This window comes from Anguilla rostrata, chromosome 7, assembly GCF_018555375.3.
Source record: "Anguilla rostrata isolate EN2019 chromosome 7, ASM1855537v3, whole genome shotgun sequence".
In the NCBI taxonomy this organism is placed as follows: domain Eukaryota; kingdom Metazoa; phylum Chordata; class Actinopteri; order Anguilliformes; family Anguillidae; genus Anguilla; species Anguilla rostrata.
Genome location: NC_057939.1, coordinates 18,868,576 through 18,891,351, shown reverse-complemented (window position 1 = coordinate 18,891,351; position 22,776 = coordinate 18,868,576). Strand labels below are relative to the sequence as shown.

Below are 22,776 nucleotides of genomic sequence, written 5' to 3'. Positions count from 1 at the left end.
TATGTCAGCAGAGTATTTCACATTTTGTCATTACACAACTAATTTCTACTGCATTTAGCTACTTTTACATTAGTTCTGTGCTCTGTATCCACTTGGTTTTATCCACACAAAGCACAAACTAAGTAAGTCAGTTCACTTCCTTTTTAACAGAAATTGCCAACATATGCACATTTGCCCTTTATAATGTCACAATGGTTGAAATGGATGACCGTGGATGTACACCCATTTGTCTGAACACGTGATTACAGGCTTGCAGTACCTGCATTATCACAGATACTTATATACAGTTTTACATTGTGTGTATTGTGATAAACCTTTTTTAAATATTCTGTGAATATGACTTAATGCTTTCCAAGGATATATATATATATATGTGTATGTACTCTTAGTGAGTAAGTTATGTATTGTACAAATCGCTCAGACTTTCCAGATGCAGACTCTCATTGTCTCTTGCCATTTAAATGACATTCTATATTTTTCTTTAGATTTTGAGGAACTTAATTTGAATCTGTATCAATTCCAGCCACAGATGAAATACATAAAAATGTAAAATCTTATTCTTATTAGCATCTATATAGCTTTAGAGCCTGTGTTTATGTAAAGCCCAATCATACAGCACTCACAATCTGGTGCTAATTTCATAGACATTCAAACCTGTCAAAAGAATTGGGGGAAATACACGTATTTTCTAAGGAAGCATACGGGATGGGTTCCTTGTATGTATGTACTATGTAGCCATTCAGAGCAAACTGTGATTATAATTTGATGGACTGAACAGATGGCCATTCAGTAAAGCGATTTATTTATTTACTTGTTTTTTTACAATAGGCAAAATTCAATGGGCCAACTAATTCAAAAGACTGGAACTAAAAGGGGAGTCCCTGGTGGCTCCCTTGGGTGCTTAAGTCTTGCACAGGATTCCTCACTGAGTAACTTTAAGTACAAAAAGCTTCTCCACGAGTGGTGCAGTTTGTAGGGCGCCCAACTGAATCCAGCCATATAAATCCCCCCTGCATGGATGGGGGTTTGATACCTGTCCTGGGACTCTCTGTTCTGTGCTCCCTCTCTGCTTTCCCCCATCTGAATAAAAAGGTTTTTTTAAGTGCAAAAGAAGAGTGGGCTGTCTGCTCTCTCTTTAAGAAAAAGCATCTATATAAGGAGCAATGGCCATAAAGGCCTTAAATTAATAAAAATAGTAACTCCTTGAAAAAATTTGATTAAATAAACAGTAAATTCCTCTTCAAAAGTTTACCCAGCGAGGCTGCAAATCAATATTCGGTTTATATCCATTTCTTGCATGCTGTGAATCAAATGTAACATGCATGAAGTCATGAAAATGGCTGTGGCAAACTACCAAGAAATTTATATTTATCTGAGGGAACTTTTGTTGGTGCTATAATGAAAAATTAATCTGTTGATTTTAGACTGAAGATTAGAAGTGAGTTATTGATTTGTCTGTCTGGGTTTTACTGCCAACTTGGAATTATACCTAGTAGACTCTACTAAAGAAAAATCAGCTACACCTTGAAAAATACATATACGTTTAGCAGTGAGCTATGAATAATAAATACATTGGTAATGAAATAACATCACACCAAAGAGGTTGTGTACCAATTACTTCATTGGCTAATTACTCCGTAATAAAGGATGTGTAAAAGAAGTGATTACAGTGTTTTATGAAGCACAGACTCACTGTTCACACACCTCTTTTTCTTGGTGTGTTCCAAAGCATTTTTGTGCACTTAACACAGGCTTCAAAAATTCATGGCAGTATTTGAAAGCATTCACTTACATGAAAATCCCTGGTGGGACAGGTCACCTTTCTGTGCAAAATCCTTTAGAAAATTGTATCTACTTGCATAATGTTTTATATTGTCCATTGGCAAGATTCAATCTTGCTTGTAATGGATGTAAACTTTAAATTGCATTTGGTGACTGAGATTGTAAAGGTGTGAGGCACACCCAAGCTTTCCATTTTGTTTCATTGCAGATTTATTGAATAATTTTGTTTGTATCTGGCTTATAGCATCTTAGCAATACTGTGACTAGAATCTTGTTCTTAAGAGGGACACTTTGATACAATGTATGATTTCTTGTTAGTGATGTTGTTCTCTGTAGGAAGCACATCACAGGTTCCCTGGTTCAACGGTGAGTTTCTAGTGTTATTTTATGCTGGTCATGTCTTTTATGGTGATCAACCACTGAAAAAAAGAACACCACTGCTGTGCTTTAGGTGTAAATATGGAATGAATATGGTGGAGTCCAGAGACAATCAAATGGCCTCTTCCAGCCTGTTTCCTCACTGCCCCCTGGGAAATCTCACCCTAATGATAACTGGCCATCTGCAACATACTCTTGCTCTCGCTGTGATGTCTCATTCACTCTAACATCATGGGCCCCACAATGTCATCTCCACTGTCTCTGACATGCCCATTGCAGCGTGTCTGGCCAACCATTCAATTTTTTACTTCAGTGTTTTCTTCTAAATTACAACTCCCTTGTCAGCTATTATACTCTGAATCAGGCTTGCAAAGGTGATCGTGTCAAGATGTACTTATGAAAATGATTGTATTCTACAAGTACAGCACAAATGTAACCCAGTAGTCTACTCCTAAAAATGATGAATGCACTCGCCTGAAATATTGTAAATATTGAAATATTGGCTAAAAGAAGTACTTTCTTTATCAGCTAAAATGCAATCTGGATTAGTCTGGGAAACATGTGACACTGAATTGTAGTCACTACAGTAACTTTTCAAATCTTCTGAAAGATTTCAGACTGGTATTTCGGACCAATACAAAACCATTAACACTATGAGAATCTGTCACCAGTTAGGGACATAACCCTGACTTGAGGACAATTTATGGTAGCTAGTTGGCAATTGCATGGCTGCTTGGAAGCACCCTGTATGCTCACCTTACATAGTTATAGGTACTTCATTCAATTAAACATGGTCATCCTTTGCATAGGCTTATCAGGAAGTATATAGAAAATATATATCTGAGTGTGCTAAGGGGACAGCAACATATTTCTAGTCTCAGATCTAGGTGTACTGATTACGTCCTTGGCTTTAGTGTGCATTCGCTCAGTCCTTATTCATGGGGCTGTGACAGTGAGCTTGGATAAAAAGTACATTTGAGGATGTCAGTGGAAACAATGGATAAAGTATGTGCACTGGGCTTAAACCTCTGCAGCAGGATTGGAAGAGTACCTGAAGCTCCCCTCTCTTCTAGCAATTTCAGCACTGCCCTATTTTTCAGAGTTGACACTGACGGTAAGCCTTGTGCTTTCCTTGTGTGCTGACTATGTGCACTGCCCTCAGGCACTTTTGTGATGCCTGCACACATACTTTCTAACCTCAGACTGTCAACTGGTATTCAGTGCCTTGAAATGGCTATATACTGTATATGTATTGCATTGCTGCTATTCAATTTGTTAGTCCATAGCCAATATTAAGGACATGCAAGGGAGCACAAAGCGTTACCTAATGACAAAAGAAACGTATATTTTCATAATGACATATAAATTACTGATGCACAAAATGAAGTGCAGATATGTGTAATTCCTTTCAAAATAAGAACGCTTAAGTTATTTTCCCTTCGGAGTCCAGGTGAAGGCCTACTATTTCGATGGTCAGAGTGTAGTACTGTTCTCTCGTCTGCGCAGTCGCGTTCACTCGTAGCTGACTCAAAGGGAACGCATCGACTCCGGTGAAGTTGGCAAGAAGGCCTGAGCATGCACCATCCACTTTTGACGTTGACGGGCAAATAGCCTGAGGGCTCAAACCAAAATCATAACGGACGTGAGAAGTGCGGAAAACGTTTGCGCTGGACTGAAAGAAACGAATTCAGCAAGAGGTAGGGCAGGAAGAACATGTTGTTTGTTTCGTTTGTTTGGTTTATACATTTGTAATGCACTTTCCTTTGAAAGCATGGACGTGCCGCCGTGCGGAATGCTGGGGCGCGGGTTCCCCGGCCTCAAAGTCGGTAGAGGTTTTAGAAGTTCTGCTTTGAGTTGTATATTACTTTTGTTGTTTAATTACTTAAATGAGCATTCGCTGTGCTGGATGTTTTTACTGTGGGCAATGTACGTGGTTGTGTTTGAATTGGGAGATAATTTCAAACAAACAAACCCACTGTTTCTGTTAATAGTTTGATTACCCTCCGAAATTGAAGGTGTCCAGCTTTTGCTTTTTTCAAGGAATAGCCAAGGAATAGAAATTGGAACGTTGTATCCATTAAGCTAAACTGGTGTTTGTCATGAAGTTCTTGACATCGTGGCACTGAAATTTTTGTGATGTCCTGATTATTTGAGTGTTCTTTGGGAGCTGTGGTGCTGAGAAACTGACCATTTGCAGTCATTCATCAGCATTCAGGTTTCTGACTAGTATGGAGTGGTCAAGTGGGTGAACAAGACATAGCCTACATAGGTCAGTCATCCAGCTGTGCTTGACAGGGATGATAGTACGCAAACTTTTTAAAATGCAGTATACAGTATATTGCCTCTGTGTTAGTGCACAATAGTTATTGGTAGCAGCCGGTGCTGAAATGAGAAGTTCTTTATTGTCAGGGGTGATGCATGTCAGGTCAACCATAGGTTGAAGACTCTGCTGTGTTGTAATCAGTGCGACTCAGCTTCTCCGTGTGCTTGGCACCTTTCCATCTGTTTTGTAGCTGTAATTATCGTTAGGTTTTTAAGTCAATTCATTTCGCTTTACAAAAGCTTGAACCTTTGTCAGATTTGAATTATCCTCACACAGATCTATCTTTCTTTATCAGTGAAGCTCACACACTAATTACTGTGGAAATTAGGCCCTGCAAAGTGATTATCCTCCATTGCTTAGAGTGCTGTGCTCACCACTTTTGAGAAACACTGCGTATCCTCTGTCTTTATGTAGTCGTCTCCATGGTACTGTCTGCCAGATTTTTTTTTTCAGTTCTCACAGTGGCTTTGATTCATATTTGATATTGCACGCTGTCACAGACTCTTGACACAAAACTGATGAGGATATCACCCTATAAAACTTCTTTTTTCCACTTTAAGGAAACTTAAGATTTATTTGTTATTTGCCACTTAATGCAGGTTACTGAATAGCCTGTAACAGCACAAATGAATGTTGTGTGCTTATAGGGACTTTCATCCCAGATTACAACCGATAAATAACAGGAGCCATGTTCCTCTACACATCCTTATCTGTTAAGGCTTATATTGGGTTTTGTGGTCTAAGGAGTGGTGAACGGTAACATCATGCTACAGAACTGGGGAAACAATAGGGACTGTGAATAAGCCTTATGAAAACAAGCTGACTTTAGCAATAACAACTAAATAAAAATAAGTTAAACTTATGCATTTTAACTTTGTGAATTAGTCTATGATTTAAAATAGTGATAATTCTATGTAAGCCCCTTTTGCGCTGATCAACAAAATTTGTTCTATTCATACTCATGTTCATTGTTTTATTTCAAATCCTATGTGCTGGAGTACAGAGCCAAAACAACAAAAATTGTGTCACTGCACCAGTGCCCCAATACTTTTACATTTAAGTGTGTGTGTGTGTGTGTGTGTGTTTTGTGTGTTTTTGTTTTTTATTTTTTTATTTTTGTCTGAGGCTGATTATAAGAAAACCCTTTTTTTGTAATTGCTGCCATCTAATTTCCTTGTGCTTTGAGTCTTGGCAGAAGGTTCAGAGGGATAGCGCTGCTCCTTCCCTCTCTCTGCTACAGGCTTTTAATGCAGTAGCACAGGTGGTAATAATGTTTATACTGAAGCTGTCCATGGAACATTGAGCATAAACACCAAACAGCATTAGCAAAAGCCGAGCATTTGGCAGAAACATCCCTCAGCCATCGAAACATTAGGTCAATGAGGCGGCGTGCTAAACAACAAATGCACAGAGCAGTGCAGAAATTATACAAGAAATAATTGGCTGCCATTTTGGTGGTACACTCTCAGTAAGGTGCAGGAATAAATCTGTGGAGGTTCTGGCCATTGTAAAAGATTCCAAACCTGACCAAATTTGGAATTCCATTTGTTAGTTGCTCATTTTGAATGAGCAACATGCTGCACAGCTGGGACACAGAATACATGGTCTGTAAGTCATAAAATGTACTGTCCTTTGGCCATCGCATTTCGGATCGGTCACAACAACTTCCAATAAATACAGTCCACTGGAAATGTCCGTGTATTTAATGAACCGCTCATATGTGTCACGAGAGCGCTTAATTTCTCAATCTCTGCTCCTTCAGTTAAATAACTGTTGACTCTGTAGGATGCTGGATTCAAAGGGCCGTGAAACTAAAAATATGCAGCCAGATGGGCAGTCATGGTGTTAGGTTCTATCAGCTGCATGAAATTCACTTGTTCGCTTTTGTTATAGTCATTAGTCATAACGATATATCGAGATGATGGTTCATTTTTGAGAGGGCTGGAATGAGCTCTTTCACTGGGAGCCATTTGCTTCCTCGGTGTCGCACGCGTACATTATGTAGTCGTGTAAATGGCGGAGCAGCAGGCTTCAGCACCATGGTTAGCACCAGCTGTCACTGCCAGCATGTTGTAGGCTGGGTCAGTGTTGCCCATTTCAAACTGAAAGAACGGTGGCAGAATGATTGAAGTCAGCAGTATTAAGCTAATTGGCCCAGGGGTACTATATTGTGTAATGCTGTCCTGCTAAATGGGTCATTCATTCAAAACTGTGGGCAAAATTGAATGAGAATAACTTTGATATGCAGGCTCAGGGCTCATACTGTTTCCATTGATATTCTGTGAATATCCCTGTAACAGATTATATTTTCTATATCTTTACTCTTAACTTTCAGTGAACACTCACGTCCCTCGTGTCACAGGTGCTATAAATCAATGACAGCAGATCAGGATTACTTTCAGGAGTGACATTGAAAAAGCAATTCAATGAATCCTTGTTTCTTGTTGAATGATAGTGTTAGCTATTAGACAATCTCTATGTTTCATCTTCTGAAATAGCCTCTATTTGAGACTGTAGTATGCCAAAAATGGTTAAATCAAGCATTTTCTTCTCCTTTATTATTGTCTTTGTGCATCCATGTGTTCACTTAATTTGCATGATCCCTGTCCACAGTAAAATTTGTCAGATGTTAAAACAGCCCTGCTATCATTCATTAACATTTAGATCTAATTCACTGTTGCTAGTATACATGATAAGGCTATGCTTTATTAAAGGCTACTCTGTGCTTTTCCGTTTAGCTTATTTAGAATTTTTTAAATGGTGGAAAAATTCATTGGACCTTCTTGTAAATCAGATTGGTATTTTTTTTAGAATACAGTTAGCCTACATGTTTTTGTAACAAGGAAATACAAATCCAGCCGTGATCAGTAAGTCATATTTTGATCTATAATATGTACAAAGTTCAGACGATTCCTGTAATGCAAAGGTTCTGTGGATGCAGACCTTACTCTGCAAGTTTGTTTAACCTTTAATCAAACGGAAAATGAAATGTATTTCACCACAGATTAATTTGAAACAGTAATGCTTGGTGTTTTGCTGAATGCTAACCTTTCGTTTATATTTACATTTAGAACAGCACAGACTGCTGAGCTGGACAGTGTTAAATATTTAACAGTCAACAAAATAGATAAATAGACATTTTTATCAGATCCCTGAGTTTTGATGAAACCTTAAGAAAGCTGTTCCATTAATAACGTACAAATGGTGTGGGAAATATTGAGCGCGGTTTGAGAAACAGTAACTCCATAGGCTTTTGCCTTTATATAGGAAATATAGGCATATGCTTTGTGTTCATTTTACTACAGTATGTAGAAGAGTGTAGAACAGAAAGATGGTGTTGATTTACCTAAAGACCATCTGGGGAAAAAATAGCCTCTTTTTTAACTTACCATTTTCTTTTTTTCTCATTTTAGCGGGTTCCCCAGATATTTGATTTATGAGGCAATTTTTTTCACTCCAGCAGTGATTTAGAATGGGGGCTGAAATGAATGGAGCTCAAGATGCAGCAGGTGGGTATTAGGTTCTGTGGGTCCTGCTGCTGAGTTATTCACAGAGTAGGCAGTAAGCTGGCAATCAGTAGAAGATAGCTCCGGTTTCAGGATATTTACATAAACTCGCTTTGTTTAGATCTGTATAACCTGAAGATATAGGCTACCAATCAGGAGGCTTCTCTTAAACTCTCACTAGGCAAGTTCATTAGACTCCAGCATGGTCCACAGCATGGAGACTTTTTGCACCCGAAAGAGGCTATACTATTAAATATCGGCCTATTGATTGCCATAATTATAAACTTTCACCGGAGAGGGAATTTCATACTATTACAGATACATATTATCACAAATATGTTATATATAATGTATAAAGAGACACATTTGTCTTTGGAAGCCTGGTATAGATCCAAAATCAGAGTAATGAATGTAAAGCAAAAGTAATTAATGCACAATATGCGTGCTGGGGGTCTTGAAATTGATTGATTTATTGGTTAAGCTCATCTAAATGCACCATGTGCCTCAGATTAGGATATATATATATATATATATATATATATATATATATATATATATATATAAGCAAAGGCAGTACATGTCATGTTTCTTTTCAATCATCTAGGACATTAATTCTTAGAAGACATACATCAATCACTAAATATTTATTGTTTAGCACATTACCGATTGCCATAGAACAGGAGTTCAGTGCCACTGCCAACAAATGGTTTCCCGGGAACCTCAATCACGTTTAGACTGATTGAAGTGTCATTTTTAATGGATTCCGGTAATAAGTCATTATCCCATAAACTGACAATTAAGTAAGATTTGTTTCAAGGAGAGAACAGGCATGGCATGCTGAACGTGCGTATTTCACATAGAAAAGCATTGCAGATTGAAAAAGGGAAAGAAAGGAGTCAATTAGCCTGCTTTATCTGTATAAATGAACTAATCAATGGCATTATTAGTGCAGTAAATATTCCTCAGAAACAGGCATGCCCACATTCACAAATAGGTATTGCAGATTTCACAACTTGAACAGACCACATATGATATTTAAAGCAAAGAAAACATAAATTATTTTTTATTATGTACAATTTTGTTTATGCATACAGCATGTAGACGTTTGAAAAGAGGACTTCTTGAGTAGTGTTTGAATGTACATGTTCACTATAAATTGATGTGACCCATGTTTCAGAATGAAAACCTGTGACTAGGTAGGAGTCCACATATAGTCGTTGCAGAGAACATGATGGATCTTTTGATCAATACAAATTCTAAACTGAGCAACAAATAAGGAAACAAGAAAAAAGAAAGGGGTTTTATGTCAAATAAAAGTTGAAACTGCCCCCCAAGCGTTTATGTCACACGTGTGCTAACGTAGAGGGGCGCTCTCGGGTGGAATTCCTGGACTGCTATGTGGGTTTTCTGTTCTTCGACTTCTTGGTACTCTCCAGCTGGTGTCCTAAACGCCTTGTGTGGTTTGCTTGCTAAATCCCATAAACAATAGGAGGGACTGGGAAGACATAACATGCCCCCGAGTCATCTGACAAAATAGCTCTTTGGACCTGTTTTTATACGGGGATTTAGACAGGTGCAGCTGCAGTGTCTGCCTGATTTAGGAGAGGCTGCTCCTGATGGTTTTTTTTCTACCAGCTTTCTTCTTTTAGTGCTCATGATTTTTTATAAAAGGAACGCTTATTTTATTTGTGAATATTCAGCGACCCAGTTCATACAGCTACAATAAATCCAGGTAATGTTTGTTTTTACGAGCATTAGGCCCAGGCCAGTGCCAGCATACGTGTTTGTTGCAGGGTGATTGTACATATAACGGAGCGATCGAGATGAATAGCATTCCATTTCTACCAGGGAGCTGTGCTGCTTTTTCAACAGCAGAATCCAAATACACCCCCCCCCCCCCCTCCGAAGTTTGCCTGAAAAAACAAGGATTAATTGCTGTTACGCTCTTCCAGTTCATCTCCCAGATATTCCGGAAGGTCTGTTTGCCGTGGAGGCAACTTTTGTTTTTCCCATCGGGAACCAGGGCGGAAAGCATCTGTCTGGGTGGCTTCCTGCTGCTGAACTGGAGAAAGTGAAGCAGGGAGCCTCCGTCAGAGGTAAACACAGACGCTCTTATTTATAATTGCTTTAGGCCGACGGAGAATTGGCTTTCCTCACCAGAGGCAGGCTCTCGGTGCGTTCATTTCACCAGAGACAGGAAGGCAAACATGCTGGTCTCTGCCAGCACGTCAATGGCAAGATTGACATCTTTAGTACACAGTTGCAAGAATATTTTCCTTGCATATCATTATGTGACCTAAATAGTAGTGAACATCCTTGATGCACGAAATTGGAGTTTAGTAACCCAATAAGAGACATTCTGTAAGACATGATTAAGGCACATTATCTGTTTTTGACTGGATGCCACCATTGCCATGCTTTTTATATCACAATATAGTAACAGCACACAGATAATGCATCAGACACCTGATTAAGAAATTGACTTTGACATGTTGGACTTTAGATTATGGTTACAATGTGAAATGACATAAACATTAACATCTTTAATAAGATGAAATGTCAAGCAAGGAGAAATGCATAGAGTACATAGAGTAACTGGGAGCCAGATGTGCTGGCTTGCGGCCACAATATTTTACCTTGTGGTACCGTTTTATAAAAGAGTGTGATGTTTGTGAGGAGAAACAATTAAGTCAAAGCTCAGTTGTTAAATAAGTATTTATCGCTATAAAAATTTGATGTAGCTTGGCTTTTCATTACATTGCAAGGGGATAGTTTTAAAAGCAAAGAGTCTCCTGCAATGGATACTTTTGCACAGCATGCAAATGACCAACCTATATCTCCATATTGTCTAATTGTGGTTCTAAATATGCCATTAGAGGTTGCAGGTTCAACCCCCCCGGCTGCTGTATAAATATGCTAAAAATGACCTTAAGCAGCTTAAATGTGTCTGCTAAGTAAATGACTATGCTAATAAAACATAAAACCAGTTGTTGTTCATTAAGAGTAGCATGATTGAATTTTCAGTTGAGAACTCTTCTCGATTGATGCACCTTGTACACCGTGTACGTCCAGCATTGCTCAATCATATATTTTTACTTTATGGTTTACCAGCAGATGATGATTTGACATTTTAATGGGGTGACATATGATTTACGGCGTTCTGGATGCATAACTGTCAGAATTTCATAAATTTGTGGCAATCCACACAGTCAGCCAACGAAGTCATTGTCTAAATTGTCTTAATTAATTATTTGAAATAAATCAGTTGTCAAAGAAAGTTGAAGAACGTCTTGGCACGTCTTCAAAGTGTTGGCTGCTCTTTACGGTAATGGCTGTAGCATGTTGTTCTTGACTTTCCATTTAAGGAAGCAACATGAGGTTGGTGGACACTGAAATGGCCAATAAATACCGTGTAAGAATATAAATGATGGTAATAAATTATGGCTTGCATGTATTACTCAGAAGATAGTGTCATTGCTGTTAGATTACATGCCCTCCCATAAAACTTAGTTTAATAATGTATTGCCTTCATGAGCTGTTCTTGTCTAGTGTTTATTCATACCTGTACAATGAATTTTCACCTCCACTGGCGGTGGTTGCAGTGCAGATATCTTGCAGATGATGATGAATTGCTTAGCACTTAAGCTCAGTGTGCACAATGGGAGAGCTCAGATACAGTTTGGGTTTACTGACAGCCCCATTTCATCTGCTTCTACTTTAGGGAAGCAGATTTAACACGTGTTTCTATGTTTTTTCACAACCCAAGTTTAGACTGACATTTTGGGGGACATGAATTCCTTCTGGCAGGTATTCCTACTGTGTACCTGTTTCCTGGTCCATTGTTCTGCTTTGAGCTCACAGAGGATCTCATTGAATATGAATCACATTTAAAATTGTTTTGGCAGCTAACATAGTACTTTTCTTCTCATGTAGCAAAGACTGATTTCACCAGCTGAAAGTCACCAGTACATTTTTTGGGTGCAGCTTGGGTAGACACAACTTGTGTGCTGCTATAGTTTACCTTGCTAAAGGTAAACTAAAATGACACTAAAGCACCATTGGTGTCCATTACATTATATAACTCACTATCTATTGTTGATGATTAGTTCAACTGGTTGAATCTTTAGTGAAGAAGCGCACCTGCACCTGTTTCATATATCAGCCATATGTTGGTCCAAATTGTAGTTAATGTTCAAAAATGCACCAGCCTTCTCACAATTTTCTTTTGACTTCCTGATAGAGAAAGAAATTGCAGTTGCACACAAATATCCATTGTGTTTCTAACCACTAGATTTCTTTCTTTAAATGCGTGTTAAAATGTATGTTTAAAACGCAGCCTTATGGTGTGGGGGATTTAAATGCACTGAGACAGGATGAAGCCAGCTTGTGTGAGCTCAGCAGTCCCTCTGGGGCCCCGGGCGGCCCTCGCTCCTGATGATGGGACATGTGTGTAGGCGGGGCTGCCCCTTTTCTCCCGGGCTGCGGAGAGTAGGAACGGGACCAGCTGGAAGATTCAGGCCGGTCCAGCCCGTCCCCTCCGGAGCCCAGCCAGCTGTCCCAATCTCTGCTGCCCCTCAGGACTGGACCACTGCTGGGTCCCAGCCAGAGCCGTGCGGCGCGCAGGGTTTCCCGGCCAGCCAGCGAGGGGCAGTAGAATGCTTAGGAGTGACTGGGAGGACCCCTGGGCGCTGGAGCCCACTTCACAGATCGCCTCTCTGAGCTCACAAGCTTGTGTGACATGCTTTCCATACTGCAACACAGTAAAAAAAAAGAACACTTAATTCAACCAGATCTCATTCTGCTGTACAGCCATCTGTACAATCAGGAAATGCGTGATGGAGCATTCAATAGCATTTGGCTAACAGTGAAAATTCTTTCTCAGCCCCTTTTTTGGGCTTTTTTAATGTAGGCAATACTGAAGATTGTACGGAGAGAAAGAAGAAGTAAATTAGAGGAATAGTATTTTGAACTAAGCATTCTCAGTACCTTGTAACGTGCAATGTTGCTGTGCTCTTAAGTCTTCGTACCAGTGAACGACTGAATATCAGTGTATTAATATGTGCACCAGACCTATTTTTATGACTAAATCACAGTCATTTATTTGTTAAAATATATAGATATTTCTTTATAAATTGATCCATAATTTAGTGTTAAGGGAGAAGGAAAGGTAAGTGATAAACACAATAAGTAGAACTGTGTTAGTTAAATGACATACATTGTTCCTTGTAACAGGGGACCTGATTTAGTGCTTCTGAAGGGAGACCCCTGCTTGTGAATGTTCTGACAGATAAAGAGCTTCTCTGGAGAGAAACAGTGGTGGACTGTTATGGTGTGCAAGACTGACATCCAGTGGCAGCTGTGAAATTGTCACCCGGAAAAAAAGCTATTTTCACTGAACAAAGATTATTAGCTGCATCCTTTCCAGTACTCACTGTGGAGCTGTCTAGTCAGGAGTAAGTAAGCTGTCCAATAATTTCTTGAGTTTAATCATTAATTTGCTGAGTGTACTGCATTTTTTGGACTCCGTAGCTGAATAATTGTTGGTGGGATCTTTAATATAGATGTGAAACATTTGCTGTTGACCCTTGGGTCTAGTATTTGCTGTAGACCCTTGAGTAGATAAATTCTGTTCAACATTTTCAGTGAATATCTGAATATTTTGTACATGTTCTAATCTAATTTATGTCCAATATTTTTTCAGCATGTGACTAGTAGTTGAACTCAAATGAAGGGTGTGCTAGTTACCTTGGATAATGTAGATAAGGAAATGATGTAATAGTGGTAATACAGATTCAAATTTATGCTCGGCATTCATACACTTGCAAATGCTTTCATCCATTCTACAATTGTACACGACTCTCCAGGCCATCGCATTGCCCAGTTTCCTGTGTGTGTGTGTGTGTGTGTGTGTGTGTGTGTGTGTGTGTGTGTGTGTGAAGAGAGAGAGAGAGAGAGGGAGTGAGAGAGAACAGTTTGCTACAGAGAGTTCAATATTTTGCTTCATTAATCAGGTGAAAAGGTGAGGGGAGACAAAGTAAACATACACCAGTCTGCATACTAATAGCCTATTCATTTTCTAACACTGAGCTGCTTTCTCTGCATAACACTAAGGTTTCCTATTAACTGCTGCTGAGTCTTCATTTACCCATTATTTTGTGTCATACAAGACATAATAAAACAGTGTTGCTGACATGGCAAACAGGAAAATGAGAAAGAAAATAAGATTAGGCACAATATGTGCCTTGTTCTGTGCACAGACGATCCAAGGAGACAATTCCTGCTTTGTGAATGTCGGTGAAAACCAACCAGATTTCCCTGCCAAATCACTGCAGCACCAAGCCCCAAGCAGATCCGGAGCGTTAAAAAATATTTTATTCAGGAATCAATCTGTAGCTCAGTTGTACACTTGTCTGTCTCCAGTGAGAGGACAAGATGGTGGTGTTAATGAAGGAACAGTGTGTTTTGCCTGGATACTCAGCCCTGCTGGGGTCTCCCACAGAGTGGCAGCTGTACGGTGGCTGTAGAGCGACTGACCACAATGTCTCTCAGAGCAACGCACACAGGGCTCGGAGAGCGAGTGATGTCACACCAGCGGCAGAGGGGATGTACGTTCTGATTTAAGTTTTTTCAGTAAAGCAAATAATGCCCAGCTGTTTGGAGGCACTGTACTGTACATAGTCTATATACATATATATATATATATATAGACTATCACAAATTAATTTCATGTTTTATTTTCAGTCTGGACCTTCAGTTTGCCTGTTTAGTCACCATTTCATAACTGAAATAGTGACTGAACATGACTGCTGTAGAGGTTTCCAGATGCTGAACTGATGCACCAATGGGCAGAGGTTGTAGCAGACTCTTTAGTTGTCCCTTGAGATGTGAGGCTTAGATGAGGTGCATTGGGATTAAGTGATATTTAATTTACTTGCAATGCATCGCATGGCATGTAGCAAGGTCACTTCTGTGTTCGTCTACAGCCATTAAACCAAATGGAAAAGACTCGAGTGGACGTAATTGGAGTAACACAGCGTTTTCGTGGAATGAAGTCGACATGCTTAATTTATGTAATAATCAAGCCACTGCCATCTGCCGCTTGCTTTTCTTCTCTGCCACAGGTTTTCTTTTTTTGTTTTGGAAAAAGGTGGAAGCACACCCACACGCACACGCACACACACACACACATGCGTGCACACACACACGCGCACACAGGCACGCACACATGCACACACACGCACATGTGTACACACACACACACACACACACGTGCACACACATGGACACACACGCACACACACATTTCTCCCACTTCCCTGACAGCCTCTCCCCGTCTTCTCTGTGATTTGTGTGGTTCACCGCAGCCTTCGGGAGATGCTTACAGACAGTTTGACTGCACGGTGACCGTTTATTGCCAGCTGCCCTTTGATAAGTAGGCGAGGGCAGTCTAATAATACAGCCGTCCCCCCGAGGAACACGTGAGAGAGAAATGAGCACGAGACTGAGCAGAAGAGATGTGAATCTCTGACCGGCTTCCCAGTCTTTAGCCTGGTGCCCCTCCTCCCCACTCACAGTGAGCCTGTGTGGGGACGCAGCAGTGACCTCATTGGTTCTGGGTAACGACACCCCTAATGCATTATTTAGGGGAGGTTTCTATGAGCTTCTGGGGGCAATATAGATGGGAAAATTACCTGGGTGTGTGCATTTTATCATCATATAAACAGTAACGGAAAAAGCTCTGTTGTAATTCTCACTTGAATCCCTTTCCCCAAGCCTATACAGACAGGTAAACAGAGGTGATGGGGTATAGCCAGTCATGGGCAAGCCTGTAGAAAGAAAGGATTTGGGGAAGATTAACGGTTACAGTTTCTCTTCCAGCCAAATCCTTATTGTTTTGGAATAGTAAGGAACAAAAGAGGAAAATACCTGAAAATTTATTGAATAATTATAAAACTTTACTCACTGCATATTGTCACTTGTCACTGTCCAGCTTAAAACCTTTTAATCGTGTTGTAGGTTATGGGTATTTTCTTTTTAAGATACACTAACAGTGATGGCTGATACAGTGAACAGTGAGTAATATACTAACAGTAATAGCTCAATGTATGGTAAAAGCAGCACAGCTCAGCTCATCCACGCTGTCTTCAATGATGACATGAAAGAGGAAATATATGAATGGAAACATGGCTGTAATGGGTTTTTGAATGGCTCACAGGTTTGAAAGCTGACTGGTCTTCAATACTGGTATGTATCTAAAGAAAGCTATGGTTTTGTGCAGTCACAATCATTAAATACTCAAGAGCTCAGGTTACTAACAAACCATCATCAGTGGAAGTGTGTGCCCCCCCCCCCCACACGCACACACACACACACACATATTAAACAGGCAGTACTCTTCAGTTGGTGGTAAATCACATTCTGATTGAAATCACAGTACTGCTGCGCTCCTTCGCCTTTATTCTAAGAATATTAGCATTTGTGTCTCTGAATTGTCTTTGTTTTTCCTCCTTTATGTGAATTATTCATAGAGACAAAAAGACCTTGTCATATCATTAAAGATGAACAGAAGTTAAATAATTGAAGTTAAGTGGATTGAAGTTTGCCAGTGAAATAGATTTTTTTTCTAGTAAATTGAAATGCCATTCTATGCGAGAATGGAGATTTGTGTTTGCTTAATTTATACTTGTCTAAGTCAGCATTCGTATTTCTTTGTTCAGAAAAATATTGCGTGCCCTGCCAAGCACCAAAATGATAGACTTTATGGTCTTATGTATGAATAAGAGCATACATTATTGAATTAATATATAAAATAAGGTTCATTGTATAACTTCAGCCAGCAGAAACCCCTGGAAGATGAGGTTATGCTGAATTATCAAGCCTATCTGCTTTGGATCAAGACATCCATGTTGACAGACACAGTCAACATTATAGAAAATCATATTGTTCTTATTCAAACGCAGCAATGTATACCTTTTTGTCAGGTTATAACTTCAGGACATTAGTTTGATCCACTGCTTCATAGACCTTATATCCACTTTGTGCTGGACTCTTTGTCAAAGATGCTTTGAACACAAACATTGTTAATTGTCAGCTCGTCTGGTCTTCAACCTCCCCAGACACTCCCATGTCACTCCCCTGCTTACTACCCTCCACTGGCTGCCTGTTATAGCTCACATCAAATTTAAAACATTGGTCCTAGCATACCAGGCAGTCAAGGGATCAGCCCCAGCATACCTCCACAAGATATTCAAACCCTACATGCCAGCCAGATCCCTCCGTTCTGCTACCTCAGGACGCCTGGCACCTCCCCCTCTTCGCACCTGCACTTCCAGAGCACGTCTCCTGTCTGTTCTGGCCCCACGATGGTGGAATGACCTCCCCGTGGAGGTCAGAACAGCTGAGACACTGACCCATTTCAAGCGACGACTGAAGACTCACGTCTTCAGGCTGCACCTCTCCCCATCCCTCCCTACCCCCCTGTAAATGACTGTAAGCTTAGGGTTGTAACTAGGCAGCTGTTTCGTAGGTGACTTAGGTGCATTAACTGTCTTAACTACTGCTTGTATTTTTTCCATAGACTGCGTTGTTGCCGTTCTCGTTGTGTTAGTGTTAATCAGTTTAACCTTCAGGGTCCAAGTTGAACTATGCGGTTGTTCCCTGCACTTGGACCGGTACTTCTCTCTAGGGTTTTCGTCATACTTGTTCCTGGTTATGGTTATACACTTTGTTGTACGTCGCTGTGGATAAGAGCGTCTGCCAAATGCCTGTAATGTAATGTAATGTAATTATTTTGTTAATTAAAATAAGCAAACATTTGAAGTATGGTGGACAGGTCCTTTTAGTTTTAAGAATGATAAAGTTTGTCTAGGGTAGCAAGAAATAAACTCAAATGAGAACATCTTCTCCACAGCATGATATCCAATTTTCTTCAGTTCCATTCACCTTGAGGCTTTTTAAAGAAAAGGTCAAGACTTCTGAAGTGCCATTACTTTATACTGAATGTTGATGGTATTTTTTATGCAGTTGTGCATATAGCTTTTTTTTAACCAATGGGCTCTGACTTTGCTATGGTTGTACGGACTTTTGACTTGTGTGGGTCATCGCTTGGCCAAAGCTGCTTTCCAGCTACTGTGCCTTAGTTAAACTGTATCCCTGAAAAAGATTTTTTAATAATAGTAAAGCAGTCATATATTTTCCTATGAGTAGATGTCACATCTTTTATTTTGAGGAACATTGTGTTGACATGCTTAATAGTGTTTGTAAGGGCAATTTTGCATGTGATACAGGCTCTTGAAGATGAGTCAGCATGTATTCTTCACAACTGGCAAGATCTTGGTGGAATAGCCCACAGAGGTATCTTTAATGATTTATGTACAGGAAAGGATTAGAACATAACTGTATGCCTAATTGTTATAAGAATAGAACACAAGGTTGTAGTTAATAGAGCCTGACTCTTTTTAAAAACTGTTTTTCAGCAGGTTTCCTGTTGCTCATCAAGAGGATAAAACGGGTACATACAGTAGCTTTGTTTAATAAAAGACAGTTCCGTTCCAACTAAACTTAAGAAAATTGTTGACAACATGGTTTATAATAACAAAAAAGTCAACAAAAGTATAATACTTGTTGCTGGTCATTTTTATGAAGATCTTCTTGCCTTTATCAGTCAGGAGATTGATCTCAGGTGGCTTGTGTGGACCAGTAGCATATAACATTTACACACAGGATTTGTCCTTGTTATGGAGTGAATTAGTGGTAAACAGGCAAACAGTTATGAACAGATAAATTAATATCTACGTTTCAGCCTGTAGGATCTTCATCCTATCCATATAAATAATCAAAATTCACTATATGTGAATCAATCTCTGTATGTTCCTGGAGCTAAAAGAGTGCCTGCCAGTGGTATGCAAACAATAGCAAAAATGGAATATGCACAGACAGGGTGGTGCTGCTTCAGGTCTGCTAGTTTGTGCACTGTATACTGGTCTGAAATGGGTAGAGGAGGCTGTTAGCTTGCCAAACTGGCCATGAGAGGGAGTAGTTTTTAATTATGGAATGCCATGTCTGGGTTGCTGGCGCACTAGCTGGTTTGCCCCTGTGAGGCAGCTGATGGTTTAGCGCCATCTGCCAGTAAGGTGGGTGGTTTCTGCCGTCGCTGTCAGCAGTCAAATTGAGCAGTTGGTACGGCGTGGGTTGACAGACAACTTCCTCCTGACCACGTGTCTTTCAGCCATTCCTTTGTCGCTCCAGCCAACTAGGAACAATGCTTGGCGAGAGCCTGGTGGGTGGGGGTTGGGAGGTGCAGGTCAACAACCAGTCGGGGGGAGGGATTATGTGTCGCAACAGAGCCAGCGGAGTAAGTCTCCTTATAGAAAGTCACTTTCATTTTTATCTCTGGGCTTTTGAACATGACCGTTGGGGCAGGCAAGCTGCACTTTCCGATACGGAGTGGCTATAAATAGGTGCTGTATTTCAAATGTCCCTAAGCATTTAAAGCAAAGTGGGATGCGGAGAGGTTGTAAGAGAATCTGACGCAGTTCCCATCTTGATGAAGAGTTAACAAAGTTTTTTAATAGTAAACAAGCAGTGACAAAGAGATTGTGATAACAATCTAGAAAGATTTTCACACACACCTGCCTCAAAGGGTTTGCAGAGTCAAATGGACAACCATATGATGAGCCTAAATACAGTTCTGATTACTTTGTCTTCTAAAAGGTGGGAAACAAAAGTGCATTCAGAACTGCCTATTTACATCTGTCTGGGTTTTCTTGACTAATGGACTCTGTCTCCACTACCTACTGGTCAGTGGGGGTGTGACGTTTAACCATTTGGCAGCGGCCAAGTAGCGGGCTATTGTTGTGTGTGCTTCTATGCTTCTGTAACAGTAAAAAGCCAATTGTGTACGCATGTGCGAGGGGGAAGATACAAGAGTATTGGTGTAAGAGAGGCTGTAGGCCTATGTGAGGATAGAGGAAGAGATGGTATGCAGCCTCTGACACCTTACAAGGTACGTCTGTGTACGTGCTTAACTTACCCATGTGTTGGTACTCTGAAATTGGACTCTAGGAGTGCAGTCACCATGTTGATTATAGCATTGATAAATATAATTAAATCAGTAATTACATATGCTACTGTCTGGAATATATATTAAATCTCCCTCCAAAAACGAAATTGCTCCAAAAGAGAGGAAATTATGTGAAATACAAGGGTTAATTTTGTTAAATACATTACAGTACACTGATTGATTTATTTTTTGTTGTGTGGCATGCATTTATTACAGGTTATAGAATCTATGTGATATGAGTCCGTAAGGTTGCACCTGGAGGTACCCTTGCTCAAGCAACCTCTCAATGTTTATTTCATTTGCTGAATTGGCATTTTGTCAATACTGATGCAAGAGAGGAATTTAGCAAGAATTATAACCCCAAGGTAATTTTACTGTAGAATATAGTATATAGGCTACTGGCCCATTTTTTGGTTTTGGAAATGTTTAAAGGTACTGGAGTTTCAGATAATTTTAGCCCTTCAAAAGTTTGAATTTGATCTGGCTCAGGAAATTCATGCAAATTAAAGCTGCCACTATTGTAAAAACCTGCCCTGTTTGTTAAAAATTATTTTAAACCGCACAAACATTATAAACAAGTCATTCGAATTTTTCGTTTGTATTTCAGCTTTTGATGTCGTTTTTTTAAAACTGCTAAGGCAATGAGTGATAGCTATTAACCTGTTGTCAGGCTGTGAGAAATATATTGCAGTCCTTTTGAAAACATACCTTAACCGTAACTCGGTCGGTTTCTTTTTTGTAATCCTTGAGCTACAATTGTATTTTGCTGCCATCTACTGCAAAATCCAAGAAAACTATCTTCTATGAACTGTTTAAAGCTTTGACACCTTCGATTTACATTCGGATTAAGTTTTTAAAGCTTTAAAACGTTCGCCATGTTCAGGTTTGGATTAAGTGTTTCAATGCTTTTGACAAAGTAATGCTTTGGAAATTCACGGGAGCTATTTTGATTAGCCGCCCACATTCGAACCTACTGGGTCTTGTTGGCCGCTTTTCTATCCTTCAAGATACGCTTCTGCTAAAATATTAACGTCATGGTGCTCAAGAATTGGCAACCTGGATTACTGGACATGAGCTATAAACAGGATTGCCAGATTTAGAATGGGTCAAAACCGGACAACATGCACCGCTGGAAACGTAGCCTATATGGGGAATTGACAGGCCAATGGCAAATTCATTACAAATTATCAGGCCGGACATCATATTGTCTGGTTAGAACCACAAACCGGACCTGTTCAAAAATAATTTGTAAATCGGACATTCAGTTCGAAAACGGTAGGCTATATCTGGCAACTCTATAGCTACATGCAGGTGCGTTTACCTGAAATATTTGGATCGTGGCTTAGAAATTGTAGGCTACATATATGATAAATGTTCATGGTTTTGTTTTAATCTCACAACTGTAGCTACCAAATTCTTTGGCTACTTTATATATTGCTCCTATAAAAATTAACTGCATGCTACCACGCCATTGTCAGCTTTCCGACTTGATGTGATTGTGCCTACCAAACAAAATAAATCTAAGTGATAAACTTGGGATTTAGTAAGCACCTGTCACTTAAGCCCGTAGTTTGTCTTACTGTAGCCTAAATATATTCAATCGGTGTTTTTTTCAACGGCCTTTGCAGTAAACGCTGAATTGCATTTATTTTCCAATGTTAAGATTGAATTTTTTAAAAACCATTGGAATATATCAAGCAGATAAATTACACAAGAGTTAATAGGTAGGATAACTGAAAACAAAAGCCAGGTATGTCCCCGTTCTGGAATTAGCCTATACACAGGCCTATCTTGTGATAGCCTATTTTAACTGCTCTGTGCAGTCATTTGTGTGATTTGTTCAGCTGCTCGCTGTTACGTGATAGCCTACTCTTATCTCAAATGAATTGTGTACACAAAGTCATGGTTACGTTTTATGTCCAAACACACATTACTCTCAGTATGTGTACGGACAATCAGATAGTCCTTCAGACTAAATTTACGGAAGGCTCGGAGAAAAACAGAACTGTGGAGAAAATAATTCTACAGCAAGCCACTAGGGGCAGAATACTTCCGGGTCCTTCATCTCCGATTGAAGGGCTTGGTCCAGTTAAATACGTCAGTGGCTGCATCGACTCCGGGGAAGTTGGATGCGCGGCTGACCGGTGAAGTTCAATTTGTGTAGGACTGTCACATCCTAGCGAGCAGTTCAAGTAAGGTAAGAGATGAACAGCCTTTATGTTTTGCTACTAATTCTTAGCAAGGCAGCGGAAAAACTGATTACAGTTCCCTGTGATAACACGTGTCCTAGCTTGGTAAGGTTGGCTAATAAGGCAATTTAGGCTTTATTTTATTTGTTGTCCTTCAAATTCAGTTAAGGTAACCTCGGGCCTGTAGTATTTCATGAATTAAAAACCAACCAATGTCACTCAAGCGAGAACACACTAGCTACCGTCATTTTGTTGTTGTTAATTTTAAAGAAGATTAATTTAGATTACCAAACTAGCTAGCTAAATCTGCTGAATACAAGATATAGGCTGTTAGTGTTACCGAGCTTTGAAACGCGTTCATTCATCTGGTCAAGTGAAATCATTTTTCTTCGCATGCATTTGTGATTATTGATGCAAAAATGAGACGATGGGACTGGATATAGCGTTAGTTAACCAGTCAGTGCCTTTGGACGTTTTCTTCCCTTTCCACGAAGTATCTAGCTATTTGTATTTTAGCCGATTTAAAATGTGAAGCTA

The 22,776-nt window shown here is 39.7% G+C and overlaps 1 protein-coding gene across 9 annotated transcripts in view; it reads left to right on the top strand.

Annotated features, from left to right (window-relative positions):
- The first annotated feature begins 3,720 nt into the window (after window positions 1–3,720).
- slc26a5 (solute carrier family 26 member 5) overlaps window positions 3,721–22,776 on the top strand; it is a 39,395-nt gene continuing 20,339 nt past the window's right edge. For 3 of the 9 annotated variants that reach the window (XM_064343441.1, XM_064343444.1, XM_064343449.1), the window contains exon 1: window positions 22,109–22,247. The gene's annotated coding sequence lies outside the window, so the exon portion shown is untranslated. Of the gene's footprint in view, window positions 3,858–9,609; window positions 9,722–9,941; window positions 10,086–22,096; window positions 22,248–22,776 lie in introns of those variants that run through there. The other 6 variants (XM_064343446.1, XM_064343445.1, XM_064343447.1 and 3 more) reach the window with 5 other exon arrangements.